Genomic DNA, 15,088 nt, shown 5'->3' with positions numbered 1-15,088 from the left:
TATTGAGCACTGAATCATATAGGGACTTTAATTTAATTCGTTGAATTTTTCTCCAGTGAAAGTACCACCCACTTCTACTGGGAGGTTAATCTCCTGCATCAAGACCACAGGACTCTAACATAGTGACAGAATCTGACAACCTTGCACATTCAACTTATTATTGATTCTTAAAAGAACATGCCGGTGAGATACAGGACCACTGGTCCTCTTTTTCATGACTGCAACTGAGTTAAGCGTCACCCCAAGCATCCATACATTTTTCCACTTTATTTGATGAATGACAACCTGTGTATCCACATGTTAACTGCAGAACCCATAATACCATCAGTGTCTGCTGCCAGTTCCCCAGATGGGCCCACAGCACCCCCCCCCAAACCTTCCTACCACCCCAACACACCCTCTGACCTGGCATCAGTTTGCCTGCCTGCTGCCAGTGTGGTGGAGGAGGCTGTGGGCAGCTGCTTCCTTTCTGTTCAGCCTCCATCAGGCTCGTGTTCGAACACACATACACACTCAGTCCAAGGCATGTTTCCAAATAGTTCTGTACTTCTGACAAACCGAAATCTTAATGACTATTTACATATGCATTTATGTGTCTTGTACTTTCAGAAAACTATACCTGCAAAGACATGATAATGATAGCCTTGAAGTTGAACTACAAGAACATAAAGAAAACACAGCATGTCATCTTACTAAACGTATTTTAGAAAAAAATTCAAAGAATATGATGAAATTTTACAAAACATAACATTTCAAACAAGAAGCTGAAGTCCCATCTGATGCCTCCGCTATCCTTGTGTCATAATGTGAAATGTTAAGTGATGGCTACCTGGACCTTTGGATACAGTATCTAATGTCACTGTTGAGTCCCCGTCAACATTTGTGCCAAATTTCAAGATGTTCCGTGTTTGTGGTATTGTTGATAGCACATTTTCGACTAACCAATGGCCTGTATAAGGATTTTCAACAGCATTTGTTTCATTTCATTTTCAGTGTTTTGTGAAATGTCACAGTTTTTGTTCGACAGCTACTGTATCTGACACACACATCCAGATAGTAAAGCAGTGGAATAATGCTAATGGAAAATTCACTCTGTCAGGGAGCAGAGGTAAAATCATAGAAAATCCCACTTCCTACAGTGCTCCAGGGCCTAATTTTCTAGATCCAGACATCGCCTGTGGAGGTGGCCTTCATATCAACTCTGTTACAGAAAAAAAACCCTACACACATGCATTCAGGCTTCAGATAGTCTGGCACACTGCTCAGAGCCACACTTGTTTTTGTCTTCCAGCAGAGCAGGCAATGCCTTAACCCACTTTGTGTGCATCAGAGCCATTATCTTGACAGCTATAGCAGTTTGTATGGACTGTGTGTTTGGAGGCAGAAGGAAGGTTTTACCATGTTCCAATGCTATTAATTTTGCATACAGCTTGGTGTGTTTTGCAACAGAGGCATGCTGCCTCTGGTTTTCAAGACTTCCATGTCTGGAGACTGAGAATGTGTTTACAATTACATGAATAGGAGTTAGCGATATGGGCAAAAAAAAAAAAAAACATCTTGATTTTTAAATTTTTTTTAATTTCTTGATAACGATAATCGGACGATATCCTTTACAATGTGAATTTCTGTCTTTTTTTCACAATAAATGCTGTAAAACTGTACTTGCTTACCAGGACATCTATGGATAGACACGGCATTTCAAAACAACAGCTTGTTTGTTTTTAAAGTGCTTCATAAATCTTCAGCAAAACATGCAAAAAAACATATATTACGCTTTGCAGAATGACTTCACAAGGGTTTGCTGAGTGTGGGGGGGCGTACGCGTGGTTTGGCGGGTGGGGGGGTTCAGGGTGTCTGGTTTCTGTCCTACTTCTAATACTATGGGGTAGGGTGGGGTGGGTTTGAGGCGGTGTGGTCCGTGACATGTACATGGAAGTGAAAGTGAAACTTTCCCCTTTCCCCTACCTCCTGAAGCTTCACAAACTTTCATTTGAGGGGGCAGGACATTTGTCCTGGCCTATTATATATTATACATATGTTTAATAAGTCTAATGTGATGGTGATGATTTTTTTGTATGAAATGTATGCCGTGGCGCTGCGCCATGGCATAATGTAAAATTGCACATTGTCAAATCAACATTTACAATATTATCTTCAGCAATATATATTACCCACCACTATACGTAAAAGTCAAAAGTATTTTTGCTCTTCATGTTAATTGGGACTGATATGAACAGAAGAGATTGCATGGTTTTATGACTGAGGTTTTGTGTATCCATTTTTTAAAATGTTTTTTTTTTCTTGCACAGTGTGTGGTCTGTGTGGTATTAGTTTACTCATTGTTCTTTTGAGAACAGAAGACACTAATCCTGCATCATTTGTTTATGTGAATGTTTGCAGAAAGGTGAAGCCAACATAGAGGTGCTAAAACCTGCAGATCCTGAAGTGAAATTCTCCAGTAAACACAAGTTCACATTTTCCTACACATACAGCTGTACTGATTACTTTAATTACGTAAACTCTGGACTATTTAGTCTCACCAGATTTTTATGGTGAATTCAAACACTTTTACACTGTAACATAACTCTACAGCATCTGCGTAAATCAGTCTTAAAGCCACACTTGCAGCTGACAGTAGGTTTTAGCCCACTGTGATATGTGCAGTGTGAACGAAGTTGTCCCTGGGTTGCAGTGTATGTTTAGGTGTAGATAAGAGGATGGACATAAGGTACAGTACTTTTGAGTCCAGCTTAGCTCTACTCTCTCCCTTCTTCTTAAAGCCACTTGTTAATGCAGACCTTTGTAAGGGCTTTAAAAGCCTCAACAGGACCATAAGGATCCAGAAGAGTCCTCTTGAAGATATTATCTATTATGAATGATCGCTCCAGGGTTCAGGCCATTGCTTTGGCCTCAACAACGCTTCAGACAATGCAAGCATGATCAAAACATAAACTTCTACTGTCCAGGAAGTTCATCCCAACAACATCAACAATCCAAAAAGGTTGCATGACCCCAATAGAAATGCCTGGCTTTGGAGGGGAAGTTCAGAAACCCACAGCTCATATCTTTCTGCCTCTGTCTTGTATAGAATTTATGTATGTGCCATTTTGGATTATTTTCCTTGTTTGAAAAAAAAGAAAAAATTCAGTCCCATAATACACACACACACTCACACACACACCACGGTTATAATTGTTAACGAAAACGAACAAAATGACGAAAACTAAAAAACATTTTCGTTAACTGAAATAAATAAAAACTCTAATTAAAAGAGAAAAATGATAACTAACTGAAACTGTATTGTGTGCTTACAAAACTAGCTAAAATGTATAAAAATTATGGATAAAATTCCCTTAGTTTTCATCTTTGTCAATGTTGGATTGATATCAAATTGATGTTTTTCGCTCCAGCAATTTTAGCTGGCGGCACCATACAGCACTTCACAGTCCTTCATATCTGGTCACTTGTGGTTTACAGTCGTCTTCTCATCCCCACTTGACCTGGAACATGCAGACTGAAGCTGGGGCAAAGCAGCAGAGTCCTGTATGGGATTTCTTCTAGTGAAGCGTGGGTCAGGTTTTTTTTTTTTGCTCACTGTGGTGTGCGTGAGTGACAGAGACAGAGCAGAGCTGAATGACAGAGCCAGACAGGTGTTGAACTCGCATCCAGGTAAAGGTTAGAGAATTTATCATCATGAAAAGGCCTTCCAAGCCCTTAGCTGCCAGTTTAGAAGCAGACAAAAGAGGGGGCAGAAAAGTAATCCAATTACAGAGGTATGTAACCTTTTATAATGTTAAAAAAAGTTTGATGTTACTAGCTACAGCTAGCTGAATTGAAATGAAGCAAAGTTGGCTAATAATGGAACTGTAGATGATTAAGATATGAGATATCTGCTAAGGTGTGTGGTTTACTGCTGCCGAACTGGTTTATATATGTTTCTATATGGTTTATATATGTTTCTGTTGGGTTTATATATGTTTCTATCTGGTTTATATATGTTTCTATGTGGTTTACTGCTGGTTGGCTGGTTTATATATGTTTCTATCTGGTTTACTGCTGGCTGCTTTGTGCATCTCCTCTCACACTTTGTACATCTTCACATTGTTTTCACGTAAGTGATGTGTTTGGATCGCACCCCCGCCTACATTACCCCCCCCCCCCCCCCAATCTGCTATAGGGAATTTATACATCGTACTGTACATATGTTTGTGTCTTTGGTCAGTCAATGAGCCACCCTAACTCGACCCCCAAATAAAGTGTCCAGGGTTACCCACTGATCCGCGCCTCACTAATTTCTTTGAATAGGATAGTGAGGAAGATAAAATATATGAAATAACTAAAATACTAAAACTAAACTAAACTAAAACTAAGCATTCAGAAAAGAAGATAATAAAAACTAGCAAACATGCTCTAAAAACTAATTAAAACTAACTGAATTAGAGAAAAAAAAGGCAAAACTAAATAAAACTAAACTATAATTAAAAATCCAAAACTATTATAACCTTGACACACACACACACACACGCTGTACCTAGTATTAGCCTTAGCATCAGCACATAGTACACAAATTAGTATCAGTGAGCTGCCATTGATCTAGATCTTCATCAGTACCGTGGTCAGGGGCATTGACAGGAGAATTAATTTATGTAAATTCTTTTTTACTGGGGTGGTTGTGGTGGGGGGTGGAGCACCAGGAGGAAACCCACAAGGACAGAACAGGTAAATTCAACATTAAAAGGCTCTGGCCCGATTGATAATCAAACCAGGAACTTTCTTGCTGTTAGGTGTAAGTGCTAACCGCTACACCACCACGCCACAATTTGTGGCTAACCAACTGACTTCAGATTTATTCATTGTCATCTGAAGACTTTTTGCAAAGAAATGTTATAGTGTTTTTGTTGAATAGTGTTATCACAGTGATGCAATGGTTAGTCAGAAATTGACCCCTACAAATGACCTATGAAAACACACCAGTCATGAAATTTCTGTCAGGACCTTCATCTGTTATATCAAGTGTTTCTAATGGAATTAAGAACAACACCTCTTCGACTCAATTAGTGAAAGATGGGGGATTATCAGCTTGCAAACTGCAGAGAATAAGTCGGGGTTCTTGGAGTGAGGCAAATGGGATAAAGTTGACCTGGGCTGTTGTAATGGCATTAAAAATAGCAGTAATGGGGTTGGGATCAGTTACTACATGACATATATGTTAAATGTGCTGAATAGACTTTCTGCGTGATCTTGAAAAAATCTCATTTTTATATATACAGGGTGGGGAAGCAAAATTTACAATGAACATTTAGTTGTTTTTTCTCAGCAGGCACTACGTCAATTGTTTTGAAACCAAACATATATTGATGTCATAATCATACCTAACACTATTATCCGTACCTTTGCAGAAACTTTTGCCCATATGAGTAATCAGGAAAGCAAACGTCAAAGAGTGTGTGATTTGCTGAATGCACTCGTCACACCAAAGGAGATTTCAAAAATAGTTGGAGTGTCCATAAAGACTGTTTATAATGTAAAGAAGAGAATGACTATGAGCAAAACTATTACAAGAAAGTCTGGAAGATACTATTAAAGAAGGATGGGAGAAGTTGTCACCCGAATATTTGAGGAACACTTGCACAAGTTTCAGGAAGGCAGTGATTGCAGTTAAGGCAGTTATTGAGAAAGAAGGAGGACACATAGAATAAAAACATTTTCTATTATGTAAATTTTCTTGTGGCAAATAAATTCTCATGACTTTCAATAAACTAATTGGTCATACACTGTCTTTCAATCCCTGCCTCAAAATATTGTAAATTTTGCTTCCCCACCCTGTATATGCCTGATCGTAGTCTGCAGTTTATAATGAGATTATCAGCACCAAAATAGGTTATTTCCAAATGCTGTTTCCAGTGTTCCTGGCCGGGTCGGACAAAACTATACTGCTTTACGGCAGACTTATGTCACTATGACAACAACACACTGACCGGCAGAGGTTAGCGGTGAGAAGTAAGCTGAACAAGTGAGGAGTAAGATCTGTCCTTTTTCCTAAAGAAAGGGATTTCTTGGATTTATTTTATTGTAATGGTGGACACTGGAACTGGAGCTGGACTGGCAGAAAGAAAAAGAGAGTTAAACAGGAGAGTGAAAATGCACAGACTAAAACACCGGTAAACCTCTGCATTGAACCGATGGATAGAACTAAGGGAGTTAAAAGGAATGAAAACAGACCCGGAATTCTCCCTCTTCCTTCTACACAGGTATAGAATGCTTCTGTTCTTTATACATACTAGCACCATTGTACCCACGGTGCCATCATACGATAGCGCCCTCCCGTGGTGCAACAGCGGCATTGCATCCGTATGTTCTCCTGTGCTGCAACATGCGTCGGACACACATCGGACAAAGACACGCCGGACACAGAACGTCCGTTATAGTAGGATGCATTGGAACATTGGATTTTACTGTAGTGGCTGTTGGTACCTCAGTCAAACACTTCTGTGTTAGCCACACAGCTAGCTCTGTGACGTGGGTAATCTATTTTATTTGGAGCATTGTTTCAGTCCCAAACTAAGGGCTTTGTGAGGTGAGACTGAAATGGTTCTGTATGGAGTTGCAGAGGGCTGAAGCAGCTAGTGCTGAACTGCTAATGCAGAATGACAAAGATGTTGAATGACTGAAGTCATTTATGAAAATGACTGAATACTTTGTGAAAAAGCTAGTGCAAATGTACAGTACAGGCCAAAAGTTTGGACACACCTTCTCATTCTTCGCATTTTCTTTATTTTCATGACTATTTTCATTGTAGAGCCTCACTGAAGGCATCAAAACTATGAATGAACACATATGGAATTATGTACTTACCAAAAAAGTGTGAAATAACTGACAACATCTCTTATATTCTAGTTTCTTCAAAGTAGCCACCCTTAGCTCTGATGACTGCTTTGCACACTCTTGGCATTCTCTTGATGAGCTTCCAGAGGTAGTCACCTGAAATGGTTTTCACTTCATAGGTGTGCCTCATCAGGGTTACTTAGTGGAATTTCTTGCCTTATTGATGGGGTTGGGACCATCAGTTGTGTTGTGCAGAAGTCAGGTTGATGCACAGCTGACAGCCCTACTGGACAACTGTTAGAATACATATTATGGCGAGAACCAATCAGCTAAGTAAAGAGAAACGAGTGGCCATCATTACTTTAAGAAATGAAGGTCAGTCAGTCCGGAAAATTGCAAAACCTTTGAATGTGTCCCCAAGTGCAGTCGCAAAAACCATCAAGCGCTCCAACGAAACTGGCTCACATGAGGACCGCCCCAGGAAAGGAAGACCAAGAGTCACCTCTGATGCTGAAGATAAGTTCATGCGAGTCACCAGCCTCAGAAATCGCAAATTAACAGCAGCTCAGATTAAAGACCAGATGAATGCCACACAGAGCTCTAGCAGCAGACACATCTCTACAACAACTGTTAAGAGGAGACTGCGCCAATCAGGCCTTCATGGTCAAACAGCTGCTAGGAAACCACTGCTAAGGAGAGGCAACAAACACAAGAGATTTATTTGGGCCAAGAAACACAAGGAATGGACCTTAGACCAGTGGAAATCTGTGCTTTGGTCTGATGAGTCCAAATTTCAGATCATTGGATCCAACCGCCATGTCTTTGTGCGACGCAGAAAAGGTGAACGGATGGATGCTACATGCCTGGTTCCCACCGTGAAGCATGGAGGAGGAGGTGTGATGGTGTGGGGGTGCTTTGCTGGTGACACTGTTGGGGATTTATTCAAGATTAAAGGCAACCTGAAGCAGCATGGCTACCACAGCATCGTGCAGCGACATGCCATTCCATCCGGTCTGCGTTTAGTTGGACCATCATTTATTTTTCAACAGGACAATGATTCCAAACACACCTCCAGGCTGTGTAAGGGATATCTGACCAAGAAGGAGAGTGATGGAGTGCTGCGCCAGATGACCTGGCCTCCACAGTCACCGGACTTGAACCCAACCGAGATGGTTTGGTTGAGCTGGACCGCAGAGTGAAGGCAAAAGGACCAACAAGTGCTAAGCATCTCTGGGAACTTCTTCAAGACTGTTGGGAAACCATTTCAGGTGACTACCTCTGGAAGCTCATCAAGAGAATGCCAAGAGTGTGCAAAGCAGTCATCAGAGCTAAGGGTGGCTACTTTGAAGAGACTAGAATATAAGAGATGTTTTCAGTTATTTCACACTTTTTTGTTAAGTACATAATTCCATATGTGTTCATTCATAGTTTTGATGCCTTCAGTGAGGATCTACAATGAAAATAGTCATGAAAATAAAGAAAATGCGAAGAATGAGAAGGTGTGTCCAAACTTTTGGCCTGTACTGTATATTATTGGGACATGTCTTAAAGGTGAGGGAGACTTTCATCATCAATTTTTCATCAGATCTGTAAAACCTCAATCATTGCCTACGTATCACAAATCTGTAAGTCTTTCTGTGATTACTCACCTGAATCTCTTGCATTATGGTGAATAATTTCGAAGTGCCATCCACCATAAACAAAGCATTTGTTTACATACAGAGCCGGAAGGTAACTTTGGCATCTTTGAAAATTTGTCACGATGTGCATTGTGGGAAGCAAAGGCTCACGGCAGTGCAACCATATGATATTATATGGATGAAACAAACACGATGCGGAAACGGCTGAAACATGGCAACGGCTGGAGGGAAGCGGAGCAAGCGGAGCTCCGCCTGGCAGGAGCAGCTGCAAGAAACATGACGTGGAAATGGCTGGAGCTCCGCTTTAAACACTGGTCTGTGTGTAACACTCCGGAGCTCTGGAGTAAAAGAGACATAGAAGCAGGAGTCGGACTTCCAGTTTTGTTTCACTTTCGTTTTGACGCCAGTTACTAAACTACGCTGCAAATGGACTTGATGAAGTTTGCTTGTTGATTCAAATAGTCACTTTGCACCCTGCAAGTTGCTGTCTTGAAAAAAGAAATGCAGAGTTGTAAAGAGGATCCGCTCCTCATTCATTAGCTTCAAACGCACGCCTTGGCCAGAGTTATGCCCTTATGACAGTAAGTGCTAGTGCTCATGGGAAGCTGAGTCTTTGTCCCATAAAAACACCACAGATTCCGGCCGAAGGTGTCGTTGCAATCCACTTTAAATGAATTCTTTGTTCAGGACCTTTAAAAAAAAACATTAAAAAGATATGATCCCAAAATGTGGATAAATGTCCACATTCATACGTTGTATACTCAGTTATGACTAGATTCAAGTGGCACCTAATACAAGTAGGATAAAATATGGTTTTGCTTTTAAGATGTAACTGATGCAAAACCTGGAATTCATTTGCAATACCGTCTTCCACATGGAGTTGTGTTATGAATGTGTCTGTCCAAGAGTCTGTCCATATCTGTTCAGAGACGTTTCAGATCCTGCTTTCAGGCTGTCTAAATGATCCATTTTCAATTATCTCAATATTCTGATAACTTTTTCATTCTGAGTCACTGAACATGGATGTGTGTTTTTGCTCCATTTGGTGTCTTTCTACTGTGGGATTCCCTCCTGTTTGGTCCATCTACATGCAGAACTGGTTGTCTGTAGAGTCTGTAGTAGGCTGGGGGATTCTTCTGACCCATGTGGTTTTAAGTGCTTGGGGAACTGTGTTATAATCTGACATCTTTCATGAGTTGAGTTGAGCTTGGCCGATGGCTAATGGCTCTGTCTGCCATGAAGTCGACGCAGACAGGGAAAGCATTACCAATGAGACGGAAGGAGAGTGTGTAAAATATGAATGAATGCAGCTCCACAGTTCAAAGGAGCTCTTTTCCTCTGCCTATGTGGATTTAAAATAGGCACTTTGAGCTTTGATATTCTGAGGTACTGGGAGTTTTATTTGGAGACTTTCTCACTTCATCTGGATCAGATTGGAAGCCTGAGGCGAACTCATTCTGAAAACTGTCACAACTCTTTCTTATTAGTGTCTACGTCCTGACATATAGTGTCAGCTTTCAACTTATTCAACAAGACAAGTCAGTAGTCAGGTTTCCCTCCAAATACATGGCAATTTTATACAGATTTTTTACAAAAACAGGTTTAAGAAAATGTTAATTTAGGTGGATTTCCATCCAGTCTCACCATGTGAATATTTGTTGGTTGCATTTTAATAGTAGTTGTTTTTTAAGCTTTATTTTATATGATAAATTGAAGTGGAGAAAAAGGGGAAGAGAGTCTAGGGCAATGACAGAGAGGATAGTCTCAGGACAGAATTGAATCTGCAATATGTCTGTGGTCTATGAGAGATGGACTTGACTTGGTAAACCACTGGTCTGTCCCTGTAGTAGTGGCACTGAAGGTTCATTTACCATTACCTCAAAACACATTTTAAAATGTTAAAAATCACACTCAATTATTGTGTAGAAAAGAGGCTTACTTTGAATATGTCCATTTTGTAAATGTCTGTATCTGGCTGTTGTACACGTGCAGTACACAGCAGTCACTTCTGGTCAAATACGGCTGTGGCTCAGGTGGTAGAGCGGGTCGTCCAATAACCGAAGGGTTGGCGGTTCGAATCCTGCTCTGTCCTAGTCAGTCCGTTGTGTCCTTGGGTAAGACACTTCACCCTCCCTGCCTCCAGTGCCACCCACACTGGTGTATGAATGTTTGGTGGTGATCGGAGGGGCCGTAGGTGCAAATTGGCAGCCACACTTCTGCCAGCCTGTCCTAGGGCAGCTGTGGCTACAAATGTAGTTTACCACCGCCAGAGAGTGAATGAATAATGGGTCAATAATATAACTTGCTTTGGGTGTCTAGAAAAGCGCTATATAAATCCAATCCATTATTATTATTAAAATATATTCTTTTAATTAAATAATTTTTTTTTTGTAAATAAATGGTTACAGCAGCAACAACAAAAACATCATACAGTCATTATTATATTATTCACTAGCATTTTGTCTTGGATTTCACAACAACATTTCTAAATTCAGTCAAATCAGTGTATGTATACAACCACACTGAAGTCATGTTGCTGCTTAGTGCACTTTATTTTTGATATATTGAGTTGAGCTGTTGAATAAAAACATTTAACAAGCAGTCATTAAGGGCACATTTAATGAAGTCAGTGAACATTTACTGTAATACTCTCTATTTTTTAGAGAATGCAGTTGTGGTTTGCAGACTCAAACATTGTTCCTAATATTCTAACCCATTCTCCTTCAACTGAAATTTCTGCAATAACACCTTTTATTGGCCTGATAAAATGTTTCAAACAATATATCTTCAGAGGGCTAAAAAAAAATCAACTTTTTAATTATATCTCTTTTAAGTGCAAACGCTATACATTTTATTGCTACCTCTTATCTTGGCCGAATCTCACCATGCCTTGATGACTTGTTCCCATTGTTTCAAATACAAACCCCTCTGCAGAGTCTTGTAAATGCAACTCGGATGCATTTCATGAAAGTGGTGGGAAAAATTTATAAAACAGGAATCCAGGAGAAACAGTGACAATGTGGGACTACCTTTGAACATAGCACAGAGACAGCAGTATTTTGAGCTCATTCCCAGTGATGCAAATCAATGGGATGGGATGCAGGGATAGAGGGTGATGTAAAGGGGGTTGATGGGGGGGGGGGGGGGGTTGTTCCTGAGCATACAAGTGTGTGTATTATAAATAACCCAAATCAATAATAAATGACACAGCATCTCACATATTTGGATTTCAGTCTGAAAATCTCAGGGGAGATGGATGAAAAAAGCAACCACGAACCACCCCCCTCCTCTTTACCCAACCCTGTGTCACAGTGGACGGGTGGGGGACGGAGCAAAAAACAGAAAGAGCTTTTTTCCCTTCTGAGCACCAGGCAGATTGTGGTGAGTTTGTGTGCATATGTGTGTGTACACATTACTGAGGTGGATTACTCCATGCATTACTTCATTACTTATTCATCAGTTTTGTCTTTCTCTCTTTCTCTCTCTCTGTCTGTGTGTGTGTGTGTGTGTGTACGCATGCCTGTACATTACGCAGTGGATTACTCCGTGCATTACTTCATTACTTATTCATCTGTTGTGTCTACCCGACTGCTGCTGCCACTCTGTGTACTTCAGCTGTACTTCAGGTGTACTTTAGCTATACTTCAATTGTACCTCAGCCATACTTCAGCTGTACCTCAGCTGTACTTCAGCATGGTCTTACAGTTATTACAACACATGCATTATTTAATGCTCCTGCTGATGCAGATTCTACATGAGTTATTTATCTCACAGACACTCACTTGTCTGTTCCTCTTGTAACCTGATACAAATTACTGCATGAGCTCCATCCATCGTGTTATCTTTAGGTCTCACATCTGCTCAGACAGAGGTTTTCATCTCCATGTGGTTATATTTCGGGTCTCTGAGCCCCGCCCTTAAGTCTCCATTGCTACAGTACTCACATCTTTTGTGTCTGCACATGAGGCTTTGCTTGACATGCACATGGTGGGTCAGTAGCTGGACCCATGAAAACGTGTTAGGGTTAGGGTTAAGCTAACCCTTACATGGGTTTGGGTTAGACTAATCCTTTCAAGGGTTAGAGTTAGGGTTAGACCAACTCTTACATGGGAAAAACTGTATTTCACACCCACCCTTGTCTCATCTGACTCATCACCTTCACTGATCAGACTGGCATCTGATTGGCTGAATGACAGTCAGTGCTGCCTGACTGGTCTGCAACAGTAGATATGAGTGGAGGAGAGTTTCAGGATAGAGCTGAGCAATATGACTGAAAATACTGTCATGATAAAGCAACAGTGGACTCTGCTGGGATTAGTTGTTCACTCCTCTGCTGTGAATTTTCAGTACATCAAAACATTCTAAATTCACAACCCCAAATATTCTTCACAGAAAAATTGCAAAGGATTTTAATATTGCAGTCTTTACAGTTCTGAACAGAAGGAAAAGATTCAGACTGTGGATAGATTTAAGTGTGTCAAGGAGAAGCATTCAGCCTTAAGATGAATACCGTGACCTTTGATCCACCACATGACACTACATCCGAAACCATCATTCACCTTTGTTAAGCTCTACAATACAGAGTTAAAGACACATTTCAAACTTTACAGATCCTACAGGAAGTCTTACGAGGACAGAGGCATTGTGGACTTCTCTGGTCTAGGAGACATCAAGGATGGACCAGTACCCTGTGGAAATCCGGAGTGTGCTCAGATAAAATCAGTATCCAGGACACTGTGTGTTCAGAACTAAAGACCTGTATCAGCAACATGTCCAGAAGCCAGGGTCTGCCCTGGTCTGGGTCAAAGGTCATTGTCACTTCTGTGGTAGTCTATTAATGCTGAAAAGTACAGTGAGATTTTGGATCAACACATGCTGTCTTTGAGATGAATCTAAATGGGGAAGGATCTGCCTATTCATATCAAAATAGAACTTAACTGAACACCTTTTTCTGTTGTAACATTTTTTTAGTTTTGTAAATTATCAGCGTTTGTATGACGGAATGTATTTTGTTTGCTTTTATGCATTTTCATTGATGTTGCTTCTTGATTCTGTATGCCATGATAATTTCCAAACTTGCCTCCACTGATTATTGTTTGTACAGAGACACTGATCTTTGATCATGTTAGTGGTCAACTGACCTGATGTCGGTGCATTGCCCCCCCCCGAGTGCAAGCATTGCTCTTGTGCTCGGTATGTAGCCATTGATCACTATCCAGGTGAGTCCCGCCATTCTATAAATGAAAGGCTGCTGTGTGTATTTACTGTGTGTAGTTGTGGTTAGGACTTCGTGGCATTAGCTGTTATCAGTTTCATGGTTGCGTGAAGCCTTGCCTAAAGCCTTTGACGTCAACACCAAACAAGCTGATAACACAGACTTTTATCACAGCCAGGTGTGTGGGTGTGTGTTGTCTGATCAAACAAAACATGGTTTCCTGGATTCTACATTGAACTTCAAAAATAGTCTCTGCAAACATGTGCACAGACAACACAAGTAGCAGATGTAGCAGCATGGACACATTTAAATGTAAACACAGATCACGCAGATGCACAAGTCAGATGAAATAGTTTGTGAACAATACATTTAGATACTGTTATTGTTGGGTTTGCAATGTGGAAAGTGCAAGTACAGACAGGTGACAAAAGGAAAAAGTAATGTGAAGTGCGCCAGGGTGCTGTCACGCCTGCCTTGGTTGGTCAGGACTCTGACTTCCCAGTTTGATTTCTAAAAAATTTGCAAGTTATCCTCACATGGACCATTTTGTTGATCACAGAGCTGATCCTGAGCCAAAGCAACTTGATTTGGTTCATTTATAAACAGAAAAAAAAACAAAAAACAAATGACACAAATGCCACGTTTCCGCTACATAGAACTGGCTCAACTTGACTCGACTCGGGTACCAGGTATTATTCCTGGAGACCGTTTCCATTACAGGATACTACCAACTTTAGAATACCTGGATGTCATTGCGATGCAGCACATAACTTCCGTGATGTCTCCACAGACGGTTGCTGATAAACTCGCTCATTGCGTGTTGCCCAGTAAAGCTTCCGCTGAATTTTTTTGTCGGCCACCAAGGACAGAAATGTCTGAATCTCCTCGACCGACCAAATGTGTAGTTTTGTGGGATGCCATCATGTGGATTAACCTACCAGTCTAATTACTGTACACTTCCGCATCTGCTTTTAAAAAAATGACGGGTCGCACATTGATAGTGCAATGATGCAGAGACAACTCTGACCAATCAGTGGTCTGCAGTGTTTACACATCACGTTTTAGTATCGCTTCCCCCGTCTTGGAACTTCGGCGGATTAGATACCAAAAAACTAGTACCGGATACCAGATTCCAGGGTCTTTTACATAATGGAAATGCGAATAGGCTGAGCCGAGTTGAGTTGAGTCGAGTTGAGACAGTACTACGTAGTGGAAACACGGCCAAAGTTACCTAACGCCCTGAGAAAACAGAGGAGGAAAAAATGGGGAGATACAGTACATGTAGATGATGACCGCAGGAAGACTTATTAATCCATTCACAAAACTGAACTTTGAAAGCAAGACGTAACAGACCAAATGTGTGTAATGTAGAAACAGTGAAACTTCCTTTCAGGTGTCAAAACGCCCC

The 15,088-nt window shown here is 40.8% G+C and overlaps 1 protein-coding gene across 2 annotated transcripts in view; it reads left to right on the top strand.

The window, feature by feature from the left end:
- Positions 1 to 15,088, top strand: part of hdac4 (histone deacetylase 4) — a 244,530-nt gene that overhangs the window by 110,850 nt on the left and 118,592 nt on the right. The gene's annotated exons all lie outside the window — the stretch shown is intronic.

The sequence above is a fragment of the Sphaeramia orbicularis genome, chromosome 21 (genome assembly GCF_902148855.1).
Source record: "Sphaeramia orbicularis chromosome 21, fSphaOr1.1, whole genome shotgun sequence".
In the NCBI taxonomy this organism is placed as follows: domain Eukaryota; kingdom Metazoa; phylum Chordata; class Actinopteri; order Kurtiformes; family Apogonidae; genus Sphaeramia; species Sphaeramia orbicularis.
The sequence above is the reverse complement of the archived record's forward strand: the minus strand, read 5'-3'. Positions and strand labels throughout refer to the sequence as shown.